The following is a 14555-nucleotide window of genomic DNA, read 5'->3' on the forward strand; positions in this document are numbered from 1 at the left end:
ATACCTCCTCTTTAATACCTCATAGAAGTAAATACCTCCTCTTTAATATCACATAGGACATTTGTCGGGTTTTGACAGTTACTTTATTACAGCTGAAGCCAAAAACACTAAACAAGATAAACATTTGATGATTTGAAATAAACTTTTAAAAAATCCAAATGGAATTCACATAAAAGTCTCATTAAAATGTTGTGAATTTTTGGCTGTTTTTTTTTTTTTAGGAGTAAAAAATGACCCTGATTCATCCCAGAATGATGGATTTGACTGAAAAAACAAACAAACTGGCTCACAACTTTCTTTTGATATTTCACATAAGAGCTTGATATTTTGGGTGAAAAAAATTAAATAAATACAGAAAAATTCAACCGTCCCTGGAGTGGTACATGACCAGTTAAAGGTTTGGACACACCCGCTCATTCTGTTGTTATGTTCACTACTTTTTAGATTTTATAAACACACAGAAGACGCGAAATATATGAAGAAAGCATAATCTATAGAGACAATGTGACTTTAACTTTATAGAGACATATTTGCATGTTTGCGCAAAATATCAAACTGAATCAAACTGACGGAAAGAATGGAGATTGTGCAATTAGTGGAATGTGCAAAATTCTTTTTGGCCGTTTTGTGACTCCAACCCAAACTGATGGAAATGATGCTTTGGCTGTAATCCAGTGTGTTTACATCCATGTGGTATCATATCTGTTAATTAACATACATTGTCCCAAATAAATAAATAAATAAATAAATAAATAAATAAATAAATAAATAAATAAATAAATAAATAAATAAATAAATAAGGAGTCAAGAAAAATAAAAAGAAATAAAAAAGAAATAATAAGTAAGTAAGTAAATAAGCAAGAAAATAAATAAATAAATAAATAGATAGATAAATAAGTAAGTAAGTAGGTAAAAAAATAAATAAGTAAATGAATAAATAAATAAGTAAGTAAAAACATAAATAAGTAACTAAATAAATAAATAGATAAATACATAAATAAGTAAGTAAGTAAATAAATAAGTAAAAAATAAATAAATAAATAAATGGAATTATGTCCTAACTCAACTGAATCATTTTTGTGTTTTATATTCAAATCCTCAGTCTCCTCCCTTTGCTTTGTCGACAGCTGCAAACTTTTGTACTTTTCTCAATGAGCTTCATGATGAAGTCCCTGAAATGTTTTTTACTTCACAACTGAGCCACGTCAGGGTCAAGAAATGACAAAAGTTTACACCAAGGTCCAAAGCAAAGACTAAAGGCTGTATCTAAAAGACATTAGTTGGAGTTATTTTGAGTTTATTTTTGTTTACTACACTCCATATAACTGGTACTATCCATCTAAATTAAAATAGGTTCAAAATGCATGTTCTTGCTTCCTTCTCTCTGATAAAATAAGTTTGTCTGTGTTAAGATCAGCGTCTCTAGATGGACAGTGTCTAATCTTTACTCTAATTACAATGACCTCCAGTCTGTGAACACTTTGAATACTTTTACTTCAAAGTACACCCAGATACTTCTAAACCACCAATCCATGTAACGACCGTACGACCGTCTCGTATTGTGGCAGTTTGCCTCTGTATCTGTGTGTTTCTTTAGCCTTTGGGCAGAGTACACAGTATTTTTGGCTGCTCACTTATCTCTGTCCACGTGTGATTTACGCCGAGCTGCTCCGATCTGACCATTTTGGGCTTGGAAAACATTCCCACTGGGTTTTCCCAACAGGAGTCGCTGAACCAAGTCAACGGCCACTCGGCAGCTCAGATACGGAGATAAATACCACCAAGGAATAGACCGGGGAGGGGATGGAGCGAATGCGTGTTTGTGAGGAGGAATTGTGTAGTAACTTTAATATGGTTCTCCAGAGTCAGGTTTATTCTGTTGCTGCAATGCGACGATGTTGAAACAATCCATGGTTGTTGCGACAAAAAAACAACAGCGAAACAAACAACTTCACCACGGAGACGGTGACAGACAGACATTTTGAAATCTACCTTATTCCGACGCACCCATGTTTACTTCTGACTGCTACTAACCCACAAAAATTCTGTTGAAAGGTTCATTATGATGGAACGTGGAACTGGTTTTATCGATGCTTTTCCGCGAAGTGATCATCAACTCTGGCTCCAATTCACTTTCTATTGAATAACTCTCTGTATCGGTCTTAAATGTTCGTGTTAACCCGCTCTAAATGATCTACATGGGGTTCTTTTTTTTTTTCTTTTTTTTAGTTATTTTAAGTTTATTTTGTAAGGGTTTTTTTTGTTTTGTTTTTTTTAGTTATTTTGAGTTATTTGTTTTATTTTTATTTTGAGAGGTTTTTTTTTGTTATTTTTATTATAAATTTATTTTGTTATTTTGAGGGTTTCTTTTTAGATTATTTTCTTTCTTTATTTATTTATTTTTTTTGTTATTTTGAGTTTATTTTTTGTTTATTAAAAAATGTGTCCCCTCTCTCTGTAACTGCTGCTGTCAGACTCGTCATTTTGGTCTTAAATGTTCATATTAACCCGCTCTACATGATCCTGGGGTTTGTATTCCTCTATTGTGTCTGTAAATCAAGATATGAACATTAATAACAGACAAATCAGACGCCTTCTTTCCCCGAGGTCACTCCCAGTAGTCTTAGCAACAGGTTTGATTGACAGCGTTGCTAAGCACCCGCTCCCTGCCAAATTATTTTGTTAACCAAAATATCAAGCTCTTATGTGAAATATCAAAATAAAGTCGTGACCCAGTTTCTTTTCTGGGATGAATCTGGGTCAGTTTTTACTCCAAACTCAAATAAAAAAAATTTAAAAACAGCCAAAGATTCACAACATTTTAATAAGACTTTTATGTGAATTCCATTTGGATTTTTCAAAAGTTTATTTCAAATCACCAAATGTTTATTGTGTTTAGTGTTTTTGGCTTCAGCTGTGATAAAGTAATCGTCAAAACCCGACAAACGCCCCATCTGTGAGTCCACTCCTCCCAACAGCAGCTTTACTCCAGTTTATATTTACAAAAAAATAAAAAAAATAAAAAAATCCAATTGGGATTTCAGATGATGTTCCTCCACAGACCTGGTCCTCAGGTGTAATAAGAGAAGATCAGACCATCTCAGCTTCAGAAAGAGCCCAGACATTTGTTTGAGCTCCAAATGGTTCAGAAACAGCTTCAGATTGAATTAGTTCTTTTTTAAAGTCAGGTGATCTAGTTAAAGAGGAGGTATTTTACTTCTATGGGGCGTTAAAGAGAAGGTATTTTATTTCTATGTGGTATTAAAGAGGAGGTATTTTACTTCTATGTGGTATTAAAGAGGAGGTATTTTATTTCTATGTGGTATTAAAGAGGAGGTATTTTACTTCTATGTGGTATTAAAGAGGAGGTATTTTACTTCTATGTGGTATTAAAGAGGAGGTATTTTACTTCTATGAGGTATTCGGTTCTATATGACGGCTGCAGGTTCAAATCCACTTATTTCACCTACATCTGTTTCAGTCTGTGCAGTTGGCTGAACCTGAAACATTTGCCCACTACACTGAAGTTGGTTTGATTCCCATTATCAACAATACATACTGTTGTTGTGTCATTTGGCAAGGCAGTATTTCTACCTATCTACCTATGTTATCTTTATAAATGTAAGTGAATGTGAATGCTCAGGTTTGCAATTTTTCTTATACTTCACATAGTTTGGCTAAAAAAGTGAAATACCTCCTTTTTAATACCCCAAAGAAGTAAAATACCTCCTCTTTAATACCCCAAAGTAGTAAAATACCTCCTCTTTAATACCCCAAAGTAGTAAAATACCTCCTCTTTAATACCCCATAGAAGTAAATACCTCCTCTTTAATACCCCATAGAAGTAAATACCTCCTCTTTAATACCCCATAGAAGTAAATACTTCCTCTTTAACACCCCAAAGAAGTAAATTACCTCCCCTTTAGTACCCCAAAGAAGTAAAATACCTCCTTTTTAATACCCCAAAGAAGTAAAATACCTCATATTTAATACCCCATAGAAGTAAAATACTGCAAAGAAGTAAAATACCTCCTCTTTAATACCCAATAGAAGTAAAATACTGCAAAGAAGTAAAATACTTCCTCTTTAATACCTCATAGAAGTAAAATACCTCATCTTTAATACCCCATAGAAGTAAAATACTGCAAAGAAGTAAAATACTTCCTCTTTAATACCCCATAGAAGTAAAATACCTCTTCTTTAATACCACATAGAAGTAAAATACCTCCTTTTTAATACCCCAAAGAAGTAACATACCCCCTCTTTAATACCCCAAAGAAGTAAATACCTCCTCTTTAATACCCCAAAGTAGTAAAATACCTCCTCTTTAATACCCCATAGAAGTAAATACCTCCTCTTTAATACCCCATAGAAGTAAATACCTCCTCTTTAATACCCCATAGAAGTAAATACTTCCTCTTTAACACCCCAAAGAAGTAAATTACCTCCCCTTTAGTACCCCAAAGAAGTAAAATACCTCCTTTTTAATACCCCAAAGAAGTAAAATACCTCATATTTAATACCCCATAGAAGTAAAATACTGCAAAGAAGTAAAATACCTCCTCTTTAATACCCAATAGAAGTAAAATACTGCAAAGAAGTAAAATACTTCCTCTTTAATACCCCATAGAAGTAAAATACCTCATCTTTAATACCCCATAGAAGTAAAATACTGCAAAGAAGTAAAATACTTCCTCTTTAATACCCCATAGAAGTAAAATACCTCTTCTTTAATACCACATAGAAGTAAAATACCTCCTTTTTAATACCCCAAAGAAGTAACATACCCCCTCTTTAATACCCCAAAGAAGTAAATACCTCCTCTTTAATACCCCAAAGAAGTAACATACCCCCTCTTTAATACCCCAAAGAAGTAAAATACCTCCTCTTTAATACCACATAGAAGTAAAACACCTCCTCCTCTTTAACTAGAACACCTGATTAAAATAACCCTGATTCAAACTGAAGCTGTTTCCGACCAAATGTCTGGGCTCTTCGTGAAGCTGAGATGGTCTGAGGACCAGCTCTGCAGAGGAACATCATTTGAAATCCACAAGAGTCTATTTTTGTGTGATATTGGACCTTTAAAGCTAAAACGTGCGTGAGATAAACTTGACCTACAAACTAAAGCAAGACATAGCAACGGGCTGTAAGAAATGTAACCCTCGCAATATTTCTGATGATGATTGCGTTGGCGTCTTCTCTCGATGCTAACACAATGCACCTCCACATGCCCGACTCTCAGACGTCATTGTTTATTAGGTTAACATTTATACCGCGCAGCTCACGATCACAATCAAATATATGAGCAGCAAAAGCATTTATTATTCTCCGAGCGCAGTGAGTAAGCCCTGATTTTCTGCAACATTTCACAGTTATGACTAATTCCAATAAAACTGGGAAGACCCAAACAATGTAATGTGTTCTTGATCCACTTAAGAGAGCCAGTGCTGCCCCTCCCAAACCTGCTACTATCCAAGTTCTGATCTCAGCCTACATCCAAGGGAAATGTGTGAACGGCCGGCCAAAAAGTGAGGGAACAGCCCAGGAATGAGAAAGAGAGAAAAAAACGAACTAACGCTGGAGGAGAGTGGCCTTTTGAAGTTTTCCAAGACAAAAGTTTTGATTCAAAGCTCCCACATCTGCAGACAGCAAACGGAGTAATGCAAGCTACACATTTATGAAGGAGGGTGGGGCAGATGGAGATGGTAATGAGGAAATAGTAAATTAAAGAGGAGGTATTCTGCAAGATGGACTTTTTGGAGTTTTCTCCCATGTTGTAATGTAGTTCCCTCATCAAAAACATGCCTGAAGAGGTTTTAGAGTCATCTATGCATGTTTGAGTCATCTAGAGATCTCTCCCGGGCCTTATTCAAACCCTCCTTATGGTTAGCTGTGAGATTTGTCCAAAGCTCCGCCCACAAGCCTACATCACCCATGCTCCTACACAACAATTCTCCATAAATATACAAAAACATGATACAAAACGACATACTACAACTTCACAAACCTGGTGTAATGTGCAGTAGTTTCATTAAGGCTGGTTGGAATGTGATAGCGCTCTGAAGGGGGAGTGACTTAGCTTGGAGAGCAAAAGGAGGGGAAACTCAGAGCGCTAATGCGTTGTTTTGGGCAAATTTAGCATTTTCAAAACAATAAAAGGAAACGTGGATCTAAATACATTATGTGTTACAGTTAATACCCCAAAGAAGTAAAATACCTCCTCTTTAATACCCCAAAGAAGTAAAATACCTCCTCTTTAATACCCCATAGGAGTAAAATACCTCCTCTTTAATACCTCAAAGAAGTAAAATACCTCCTCTTTAATACCCCAAAGAAGTAAAATACCTCCTCTTTAATACCCCATAGGAGTAAAATACCTCCTCTTTAATACCCCATAGAAATAAAAAACCTCTTCTTTAATGTTACACAAGTAAATACAAACATGATTTGAGGTTAATTTTATTGGACAAAACATGAAATAATGGAAAAAAAATCTGGTATTTTCAAAGGACAAACACAAAAATAACCCAAAGTAAATCATATCTGAAGTAGCAATAAGCACAAACGCTCAAATGATTTCATATTGTCGATGAGGAACCAAACCTTTTACTCGAGTAAGAGTAAAGTAACTGTAAACTGTCTGTAGGTAGAGTACGATGCTGTTACTCTAGTGGTTGTAAAAAGATAATATTGTTGTTTATAATGTTTGGGTGTTAAATTGTTTTATTCAAAGTTGTGATCAAAGTCTTATGTGGTCTAAAAAGCATAGTCTCAACTAAAACACAAAACTAACACCACCAGATATGTGTTAAGTGTCTTGCTCAAGGGCACAGTGCCGCTCTGTTGTGTTTGTGCAGCAGAGATCAGTCCATCAGCCTCAGACTCTTCCAATATTTCCAATTCAGCTTCTATTGTTCACATCCAGCCATGTTTTTCACTGACCTACTTTCAAAATTGGAATTTGGCTGAAGTGTTTTAATCCTCTCTTTCCCTTTCCTTCCCTCTTTCACCCCCCTCTTCCTCTATTTACCGCTCTCTCCCTCTTCCTCCTTCTCTCCATCTCTCTCTCACCCTCCCTCAGTCATGCTCTCTCTCTCTTCCTCCTTAAAACCATCTCTATCACTTCCGCTCGCTCTCCCTCTCTCTCCTTCTCCCTCCTCTTTCTCTCTCTCCCGCTTCATTCTCCTTGTTTTTTCTCTCCCTCTTCCTCTCTCGTTCTCTCTCCCTCTTCTTCTCTCTTTCTCTCTCCCTCTCTCCTTTTTCTCTCTCCCTCTCTCCTTTTTCTCTCCCTCTCTTCTTCTCCTTCTCTCTCTCTCCTTCTCTCTCTTTCTCTCCTTCTCCCACTCTCTCTCTCTTCCTCCTTAAAACTATCTCTCTCACGTCCACTCTCACTTTTTCTCTCCTTCTCTCTCTCCTTCAATTTCTTCCACAAACTTTCTATTTTTGTCCCTCTCTCTCCCTCTCTCTGTCTCGCTCCCACACACACTCTCCCTCTCTTTCCCCTCTTCTCTCTGTTCCCTTGCTCTCCTCTTTCTCAAACTCCCTCAGTTGTTCTTTCTCTCTCTCACTCTTTAAAATCATCTCTCTCCCTCACTTCTGCTCTCTGTAAATCTTTCTGTCTCTCCTTCAATATCTCTCTATCTCTTTTATTCTTTTGCCCACTCTCTTTTTCCCTCTTTCAATCTTTCTTTTTTCTCCCCCTCTCTCTCTCTCACACACACATGCTCTCTCTCTTCCTCCCTCCCTCCCTCCCGTTCATTGCTCCATCTTCCCTCTCCTTCTCTCTCTCCCCCTCTCATCCCCCTCTCTCTCCTTCTCTCAGCCCCCCTCTATTCCTCTCGCTCCCTGTCTCTGTCTCTCTCCTTTTCTTTCACCCCCTCACCTCCTCTCTCTTCCTACTATCTATACCTTCCCCCCTTCTTTCTCTCCCTCCCCCGCTCTCATTCACTTCACCTCTCTCTCCCTCCCTTCCTCCCTCTCTCTCATCTCCCCTCTCTTCCTCTCCCTCCCTCCCTCTCTCTCATTCCCCCTTTCTCTCTCCCTCCCCCTCTCTCATTCACCCCCCCTATCTCTCTCACCCCCTCCCTCTCTCTCATCCACCCTCTGTCTCTCTTCCTCCCTCTCTCTCGCTCTCTCTCTCTCTCTCACACACAGGCTCTTTCTCCCCCCCTCTGCCTCCCCTCTCTTTCTCTCTCATCCCCCCTCTCATCCCTCGCTCTCTCTCTCACAGACATACACACACACACACAAACTGACTCTCTTCCCCCTCTCTGCCCCCCTCTCTCTTCCTCCCTCCCTCTTGCTCTCTCTCACACACAGGCTCTTTCTCCCCCTCTCTGCCCCCCCTTTCTCTCTCACCCCCTCTTTCTCTCTCACACACAAACAGACACACACACACACAAACTGACTCTCTCGCCCCCTCTCTGCCCTCTCTCTCTTCCTCCCTTCCTCCCTCTCTCACACACAGGCTCTTTCTCCCCCTCTCTGCCTCTCCCCTCTTTCTCTCTCACCCCCCTCTCTCTCATCCCTCTCTTTCTCACACACACACACAGACACACACAAACTGACTCCTCTCCCCCTCTCTGCCCCCCTCTCTCTCTCCCTCCCCCTCTCTCATTCACTCCACCTCTCTCTCTCCCTCCCTCCCTTCCTCCCTTTCTCTCATCCCCCCTCTGTCGCTCTTCCTCCCTCCCTCTCTCTCTCCCTCTCTCTCATCCCTCTCTCTCACTCTCTTTCACACACACGTAAACTGGCTCTCTCTCCCCCTCTCTGCCCCCATCTCTTTCTCTCCCTCCCTCTCGCTCACCCCCTCTCTCTCTCACTCTCTCTCTCTCTCACACACACACACACACACAAACTGACTCTCTCTCCCCCTCTCTCTTCCTCTCTTTCATCCAGACTCGCTCCAGTTCATCCAACTCTCCACATTCAAACAAACACGTTCCGGGGCAGTGATCGAGGCGAGTGGCAGATAAGGCTAACATCTGCTAACAGCGCTAACAGACGCTAACGTTGCTAACAGTCGCTAACAGACGCTAACACGCTCCAAAAACAGGAGGTAATGAGTTGGACCGAGCAGAACTGAAACAAAGTTAAACATAGATAACGGAGAGTTGGAACGACCGGAGACCAAAGTGTGTGGCCAAAATCGCTCATAATTACATCAGACAAAACACAACCATCCCATAATAACACCGCGGGAGTTTTTAATGATTTATGAAGTATGAAGGTCTGTTTTCTCGGAGGGGAAACGGCGGAGCTCGTGTTTTGAGATCGCAGATTCGTCATAGTCTTGAAATGGCGTCCAGTGCGAGGGATTAGGCCCAGGACAGTCTTTGGGGAGTGACTTTTGTCTGTTACAGGAGACCGATTATGCAAATTAGACTTTTGTAAGATTTTAATCATGTTATAACGGTTTTCACTCATTATTATTATCCCTCTGTTGAGCCAAACGTGTAATTCAGTGACGCACGTGAAACGAAGGAGCTCATCGTTAAACAAAATCACATTCGTCTGAGTTTAGTGGCTCAAATCTGCAGAAACGTGCCATGTTTTCAGTCCCTTGTGAGATTTTTTTCACTTTTTTCCTTGTCAGCAGCCATATTTGTTTTGATACAGACTGACCATGCATGCCCCTGATTGGCTAATCCACCTGTCAATCACGCCCATCTGAAAACGAGTAGATTCATCAGTGACCAGACTCACATCTCAGAAAGTATTCACTGGAATCGTTTGGATAATTTCAGTCCTGGAATTACCAATCTCTACTGAACTAAAGGTAAAAGGAGCTGTTAATTTTGAATCTACCACTTCATGACATCAATGACATCACGAGGTGGAACAGAGCATTCTGAATTAGAAGACGTAGCAAGCAAGCAATGTTTCTTTACATAGCACCTTTCACAGGCAAGTTGCAAAGTGCTTCACAACAACAAGTTACAACTCCTAAAAATGACACACAAACACAACAGAGACAATACAACAATATGGCGGACATAGCAGCCCTTGAAGAACTACTGGACCTTAAAACGCTTCACCAAAGACGAGCGTTTTGAGTCAGCTTTTGAAGGCTTCAACTGACTCCAGTGAACACAAGGAGAGCGGGAGGTTGTTGTAGAGTCTGGGAGCAATAGCCTGAAGGAAGCAGTCTCCTCTGGTCCAAAAACGAGGAAAAATCAGGAGGTTCTGATCCAGAGACCTCAAAGAACGAGAGGGGCAGAGGGCTGGACCGGAGACCTCAACAAGCCAGAGGGGCAGAGGGCTGGACCAGAGACCTCAACAAGCCAGAGGGGCAGAGGGCTGGACAAAAGACCTCAACAAGCCAGAGGGGCAGAGGGCTTGACCAGAGTCCTCCAAGAGCTAGAGGGGCAGAAGACTGGACCAGAGACCTCCTAGAGCCAGAGGGACAGAGGCCCAGACCAGTGACCTCAACAAGCCAGAGGGACAGAGGCCTGGACCAGAGACCTCCAAGAGCTAGAGGGACAGAGGACCAGACCAGAGACCTCCAAGAGCCAGAGGGACAGAGGGCCGGACCAGAGACCTCCAAGAGCCAGAGGGACAGCGCGCCGGACCAGAGACCTCAAAGAGCCAGAGGGATGATCTAGGAAGGAGCCTGATCATGCAAGGCTCTGAAAGTCAGCACCAACATTTTAAACTGTATCTGGTAAGAGGGACTATGTCTCTCAGCTGGCCTGCAAGCACCTTGGGGTCCCACTGGAGGACATCTGGACATCTCTCAGGTGATAGAAGCCTGAGAGTCTGTGCTTAGACTGCTGCCCCCCTGCTGACCGGGATAAGGGGAAGAAAATGGATGGATGGATCTGGTAGGAGACCGGCAGCCAATGAAGAGTTTGGAGAATAGGTAGAATGTGAGCCCTTCTCTTTTAATGTCACCTTTATGATGATTATTTATGTTCTGATTTGTTGTATTGTGATTTCAATGCCTTTCTTATTCTGTAAAGCACTTTGAATTACTTTGTGTATGAATCATGCTATACAATTTAACTTGCCTTGCCAATTGGTGCGAGTTAAGATCCTCATTGAAGAGTTTTTTGGACCAGCTGCAGACGAGACAGCTCCTTTTTGTTTAGACAAAAAACAAACTATTGCAATAGTGTAAAGGCGAGGACATACAGACATGTGTCATAAGATCCAGATCATTTTGTGACACAGTTTTTCTGAGTTTTGAAATATTCCTCCGCTAAAAGAAACAGTTCCACGTTCCAACGGTTTAGAATGACGCTATGATTTTTGTTAAAGATGACACCGAGGTTTCTGAGGCTTGGTGAAGCAAACTGGCCAAGATCACCCAAGTCCTGGTTAATCCCTGGAATGAGGTCATCAGGGGCAGTAACCAGTGTTTATGTTTTCGCTGTATTAAGCTGAAGAGAGCATTGTTTTGCCATTTTGTTATTTTCCCCAAGAAATCGACTAAGGAGTTCAGTTTTTGTATCTTAGAAGGCTTAAAAAGCAATATAATCAATCAATGGAAATCATCAGAAAATAGATGGTAAGAGACATCACTAAACTATTGACGATTACATAAAGCAGAAACACAAGGGGACCCAAAACGAAGCCCTGAAGAACTCCACACAACAAATCAGCTGATACAGATATTATTTGGTTTGCCGCTGACACTAAAGCTCTGAACAGATAAGCAGGAAAAAAAGCACTGCAGAACTGACCCTGGCAGACCAACCAAGTCTTTTGAACAAGACATGATGATTGACAGGACTAGAATCAAGCATTTTCCAGAATCAGCAGATTTCATAATGTCACTGTATACTTTCAACAAAGCTGTTTCCATGGAGCTAATTTTTCAGAATTACTCAAACATGTGTAAATGAAACAAAACACAACTCCAGGTATGTCTTTTATGAAGTAACACCATTCTAAGATGGCTTAAATCTCACAAGAATCCATTTTGCATAACATCAGACCTTTAAACCATCTTATAGTCATAACATTGCAGTCAGAAAATAGATGGTAAGAGACATCACTAAATTACATAAAGCGGAAATACAAGAGGACCCAAAATGGAGCCCTGAGGAACTCCACACAACAAATCAGCTGACTCAGACATTATTTGGTTTGCTGCTGACCAGGTAAGTAGGAGAAGAGCATTGCAGAACTGACCCTGAAAGACCAACCGAGTCCCTCAGTCTTTTGAACAAGATTCAACGATTGACAGGACAAGAACCGAGCATTTTCCAGAATCAGCAGATGTCATAGTGTCACTGGATACTTTCAACAAAGCTGTTTCCTTGGAGACATGTAGACATACTAATAATGTGGAATTACTCAAACATGTGTGAATAAACAAAACACAACTCCAGGTATATCTTTTATAAGATAACACCATTCTAACATGGCTTAAATCTCACAAGAGTCCATTTTGCGTAACATAAGACCTTTAAACCGTCCTGAAGTCATAACATTGTTGTGTATTTGGCGTGGTCTGGTGTTCAGTCCCTTAGAAGACTTAAAAGAGCAGTATAGTTGGACATAATCAGAAAATAGATGGTAAGAGACATCACTAAACTTTTGGGGATTACATAAAGCGGAAATAGAAGGTGACCCAAAACGGAGCCCTGAGGAACTCCACACGACAAATCAGCTGACACAGACATTATTTGGTTTGCTGCTGACCAGATAAATAGAAGAAAAAGCACTGCAGAACTGACCCTGAAAGACCAACCGAGTCTCCAGGTGTGTTTTTGAGGAGGTAACGCCATTTGAACTTGGCTAAAATCTCAGAAGAGTCGATTTTGCGTAACCTAGGACCTTTAAACCATCTTGTAGTCATAACATTGTTGTGTATTTTGTGTGGTCTCTTGTTCAGTCCCTCTCCATGGAGCTGGGTCGGGGTCTTGGGCTTGGTTCAGTCTGAGGGGGTAAGGGGCCAGCGCTGGGGGGTTAAACACACACCCATCTCTGAACGGGCCGTCCCAGCCAACACTAACTCCATACAAGACTCTACATACAGACATTTGGCTCGACACAGCACGATCTCCCCACACTACATCCTCCGTCTAGTCTCTTAAGTGTTTTATTTTCACAAAACATTATTGGAGAAAACTGGAAGAGGAGGAAGATAGAAGCTGACATACAGGGATCCCCAGTTTGTCCAAAATCAACACTGAAGGGTTATAAAGGAGAATTTTGTCGTACAGTAACTTTAAACGCAAAAAAACAGCAGAGGTTTAAAGGGCCCATATTAGGATATTTTCTGATCTCTGTTTTAATGTTGTTTCCTCGTCAAAAACAGACCTGGAGTTGTGTTTTGTTTCATTCACACATGTTTAACACACAAACCTGCATATTTAGGCTGGAAACACTTTGTTCCACCTTGTGATGTCATCATGTGGTAATACAGGAAGTGCTCCAGTGTTTTTGAACTCCACACACCTTCACTAGAATCATTTGGATCATTTCAGTTCTGGACTTGCCAATCTCTACTGAACTAAAGGTAAAAGGAGCTGTTAACTTTAAAACAACCACTCCGTGACATCACAAAGTGGAGCAGAGCATTTTGAGCTTTGGAGATGTAGACAGAGTAATAATAAAGTGTTACTCCCATGTTCTAATGTTGTTCCTTCATTAAAACATGTGTGAAGAGGTTGTAGATGTCACCCATGCATGTTTGAGTAATCTAGCGATCTCTCCCGGGCCCTATTCAAACCCTCTTATGGTTAACTGTATGATTTGTGCAAGGCTCCACCCACAATCCTACATCACCCATGCTCCCACACGACAATTCTCCATAAATAAACAAAAACATGATACAAAACAACACACTACAACTTCACAAACCTGGTGTGATGTGCAGTGGTTTCATTAACGCTGATTGTAATGTGATAGCGCTGTGAAGGGGGCGGGGCTTTGGACTCAGAGCGACAAAAACGAAAGTGAAACTTATAAAACATGTTAGTACGTTATTTTTGGTGAATTTGGCATTTTCAAAACAATAAAAGGAAACATGGATCTAAATATGTGATATGTTACAGTTAATACAACATAGAAGTAAATACCTCCTCTTTAAATGAGGTCAACATATCATTTTGTATTGTTTTGTTTTTTATCTTGGAGTCAAATCCATCCTTTTGTGTTCGAGTGTGATTGTGTGCTCCCCTCCTGCTCGTCCTCCTCCTCTCCCACCTCTTCCTTCTCCGCTCCTTCACTCTTCTCTTTCTCCTCCTCCCTCATCCCTCCTCCTCTTTCCTCTCTCTCCTCCTCCTCCTCCTCCTTTTCCTCCTCTCTCCTCCTTCTCTCCTCCTCATCTCTCCTCCTCCTCCTCTCCTCCTCTCTCCTCATCTGTCCTCCTCCTCTCTCTCCTCCTCCTCCTCTCTCTGCCTCTCTCCTCCCCCATCCTCTCTTCTCCTCTCCTCCTCCTCTCCTCTATCCTCCTCCTCTGTCCTCCTCCTCTGTCCTCCTCTGTCTTCCCTCTCTGTCCTCCTCCTCTCCTCCTCCTCCTCTGTCCTCCTCCTCTCCTCCTCTCTCCTCCCCCTCATCCTCTCCTCTGTCCTCCTCCTCTGTCCTCCTCTTCCCTCCCC

Source organism: Periophthalmus magnuspinnatus, chromosome 3 (assembly GCF_009829125.3).
Source record: "Periophthalmus magnuspinnatus isolate fPerMag1 chromosome 3, fPerMag1.2.pri, whole genome shotgun sequence".
NCBI classification, from domain to species: Eukaryota; Metazoa; Chordata; class Actinopteri; order Gobiiformes; family Gobiidae; genus Periophthalmus; species Periophthalmus magnuspinnatus.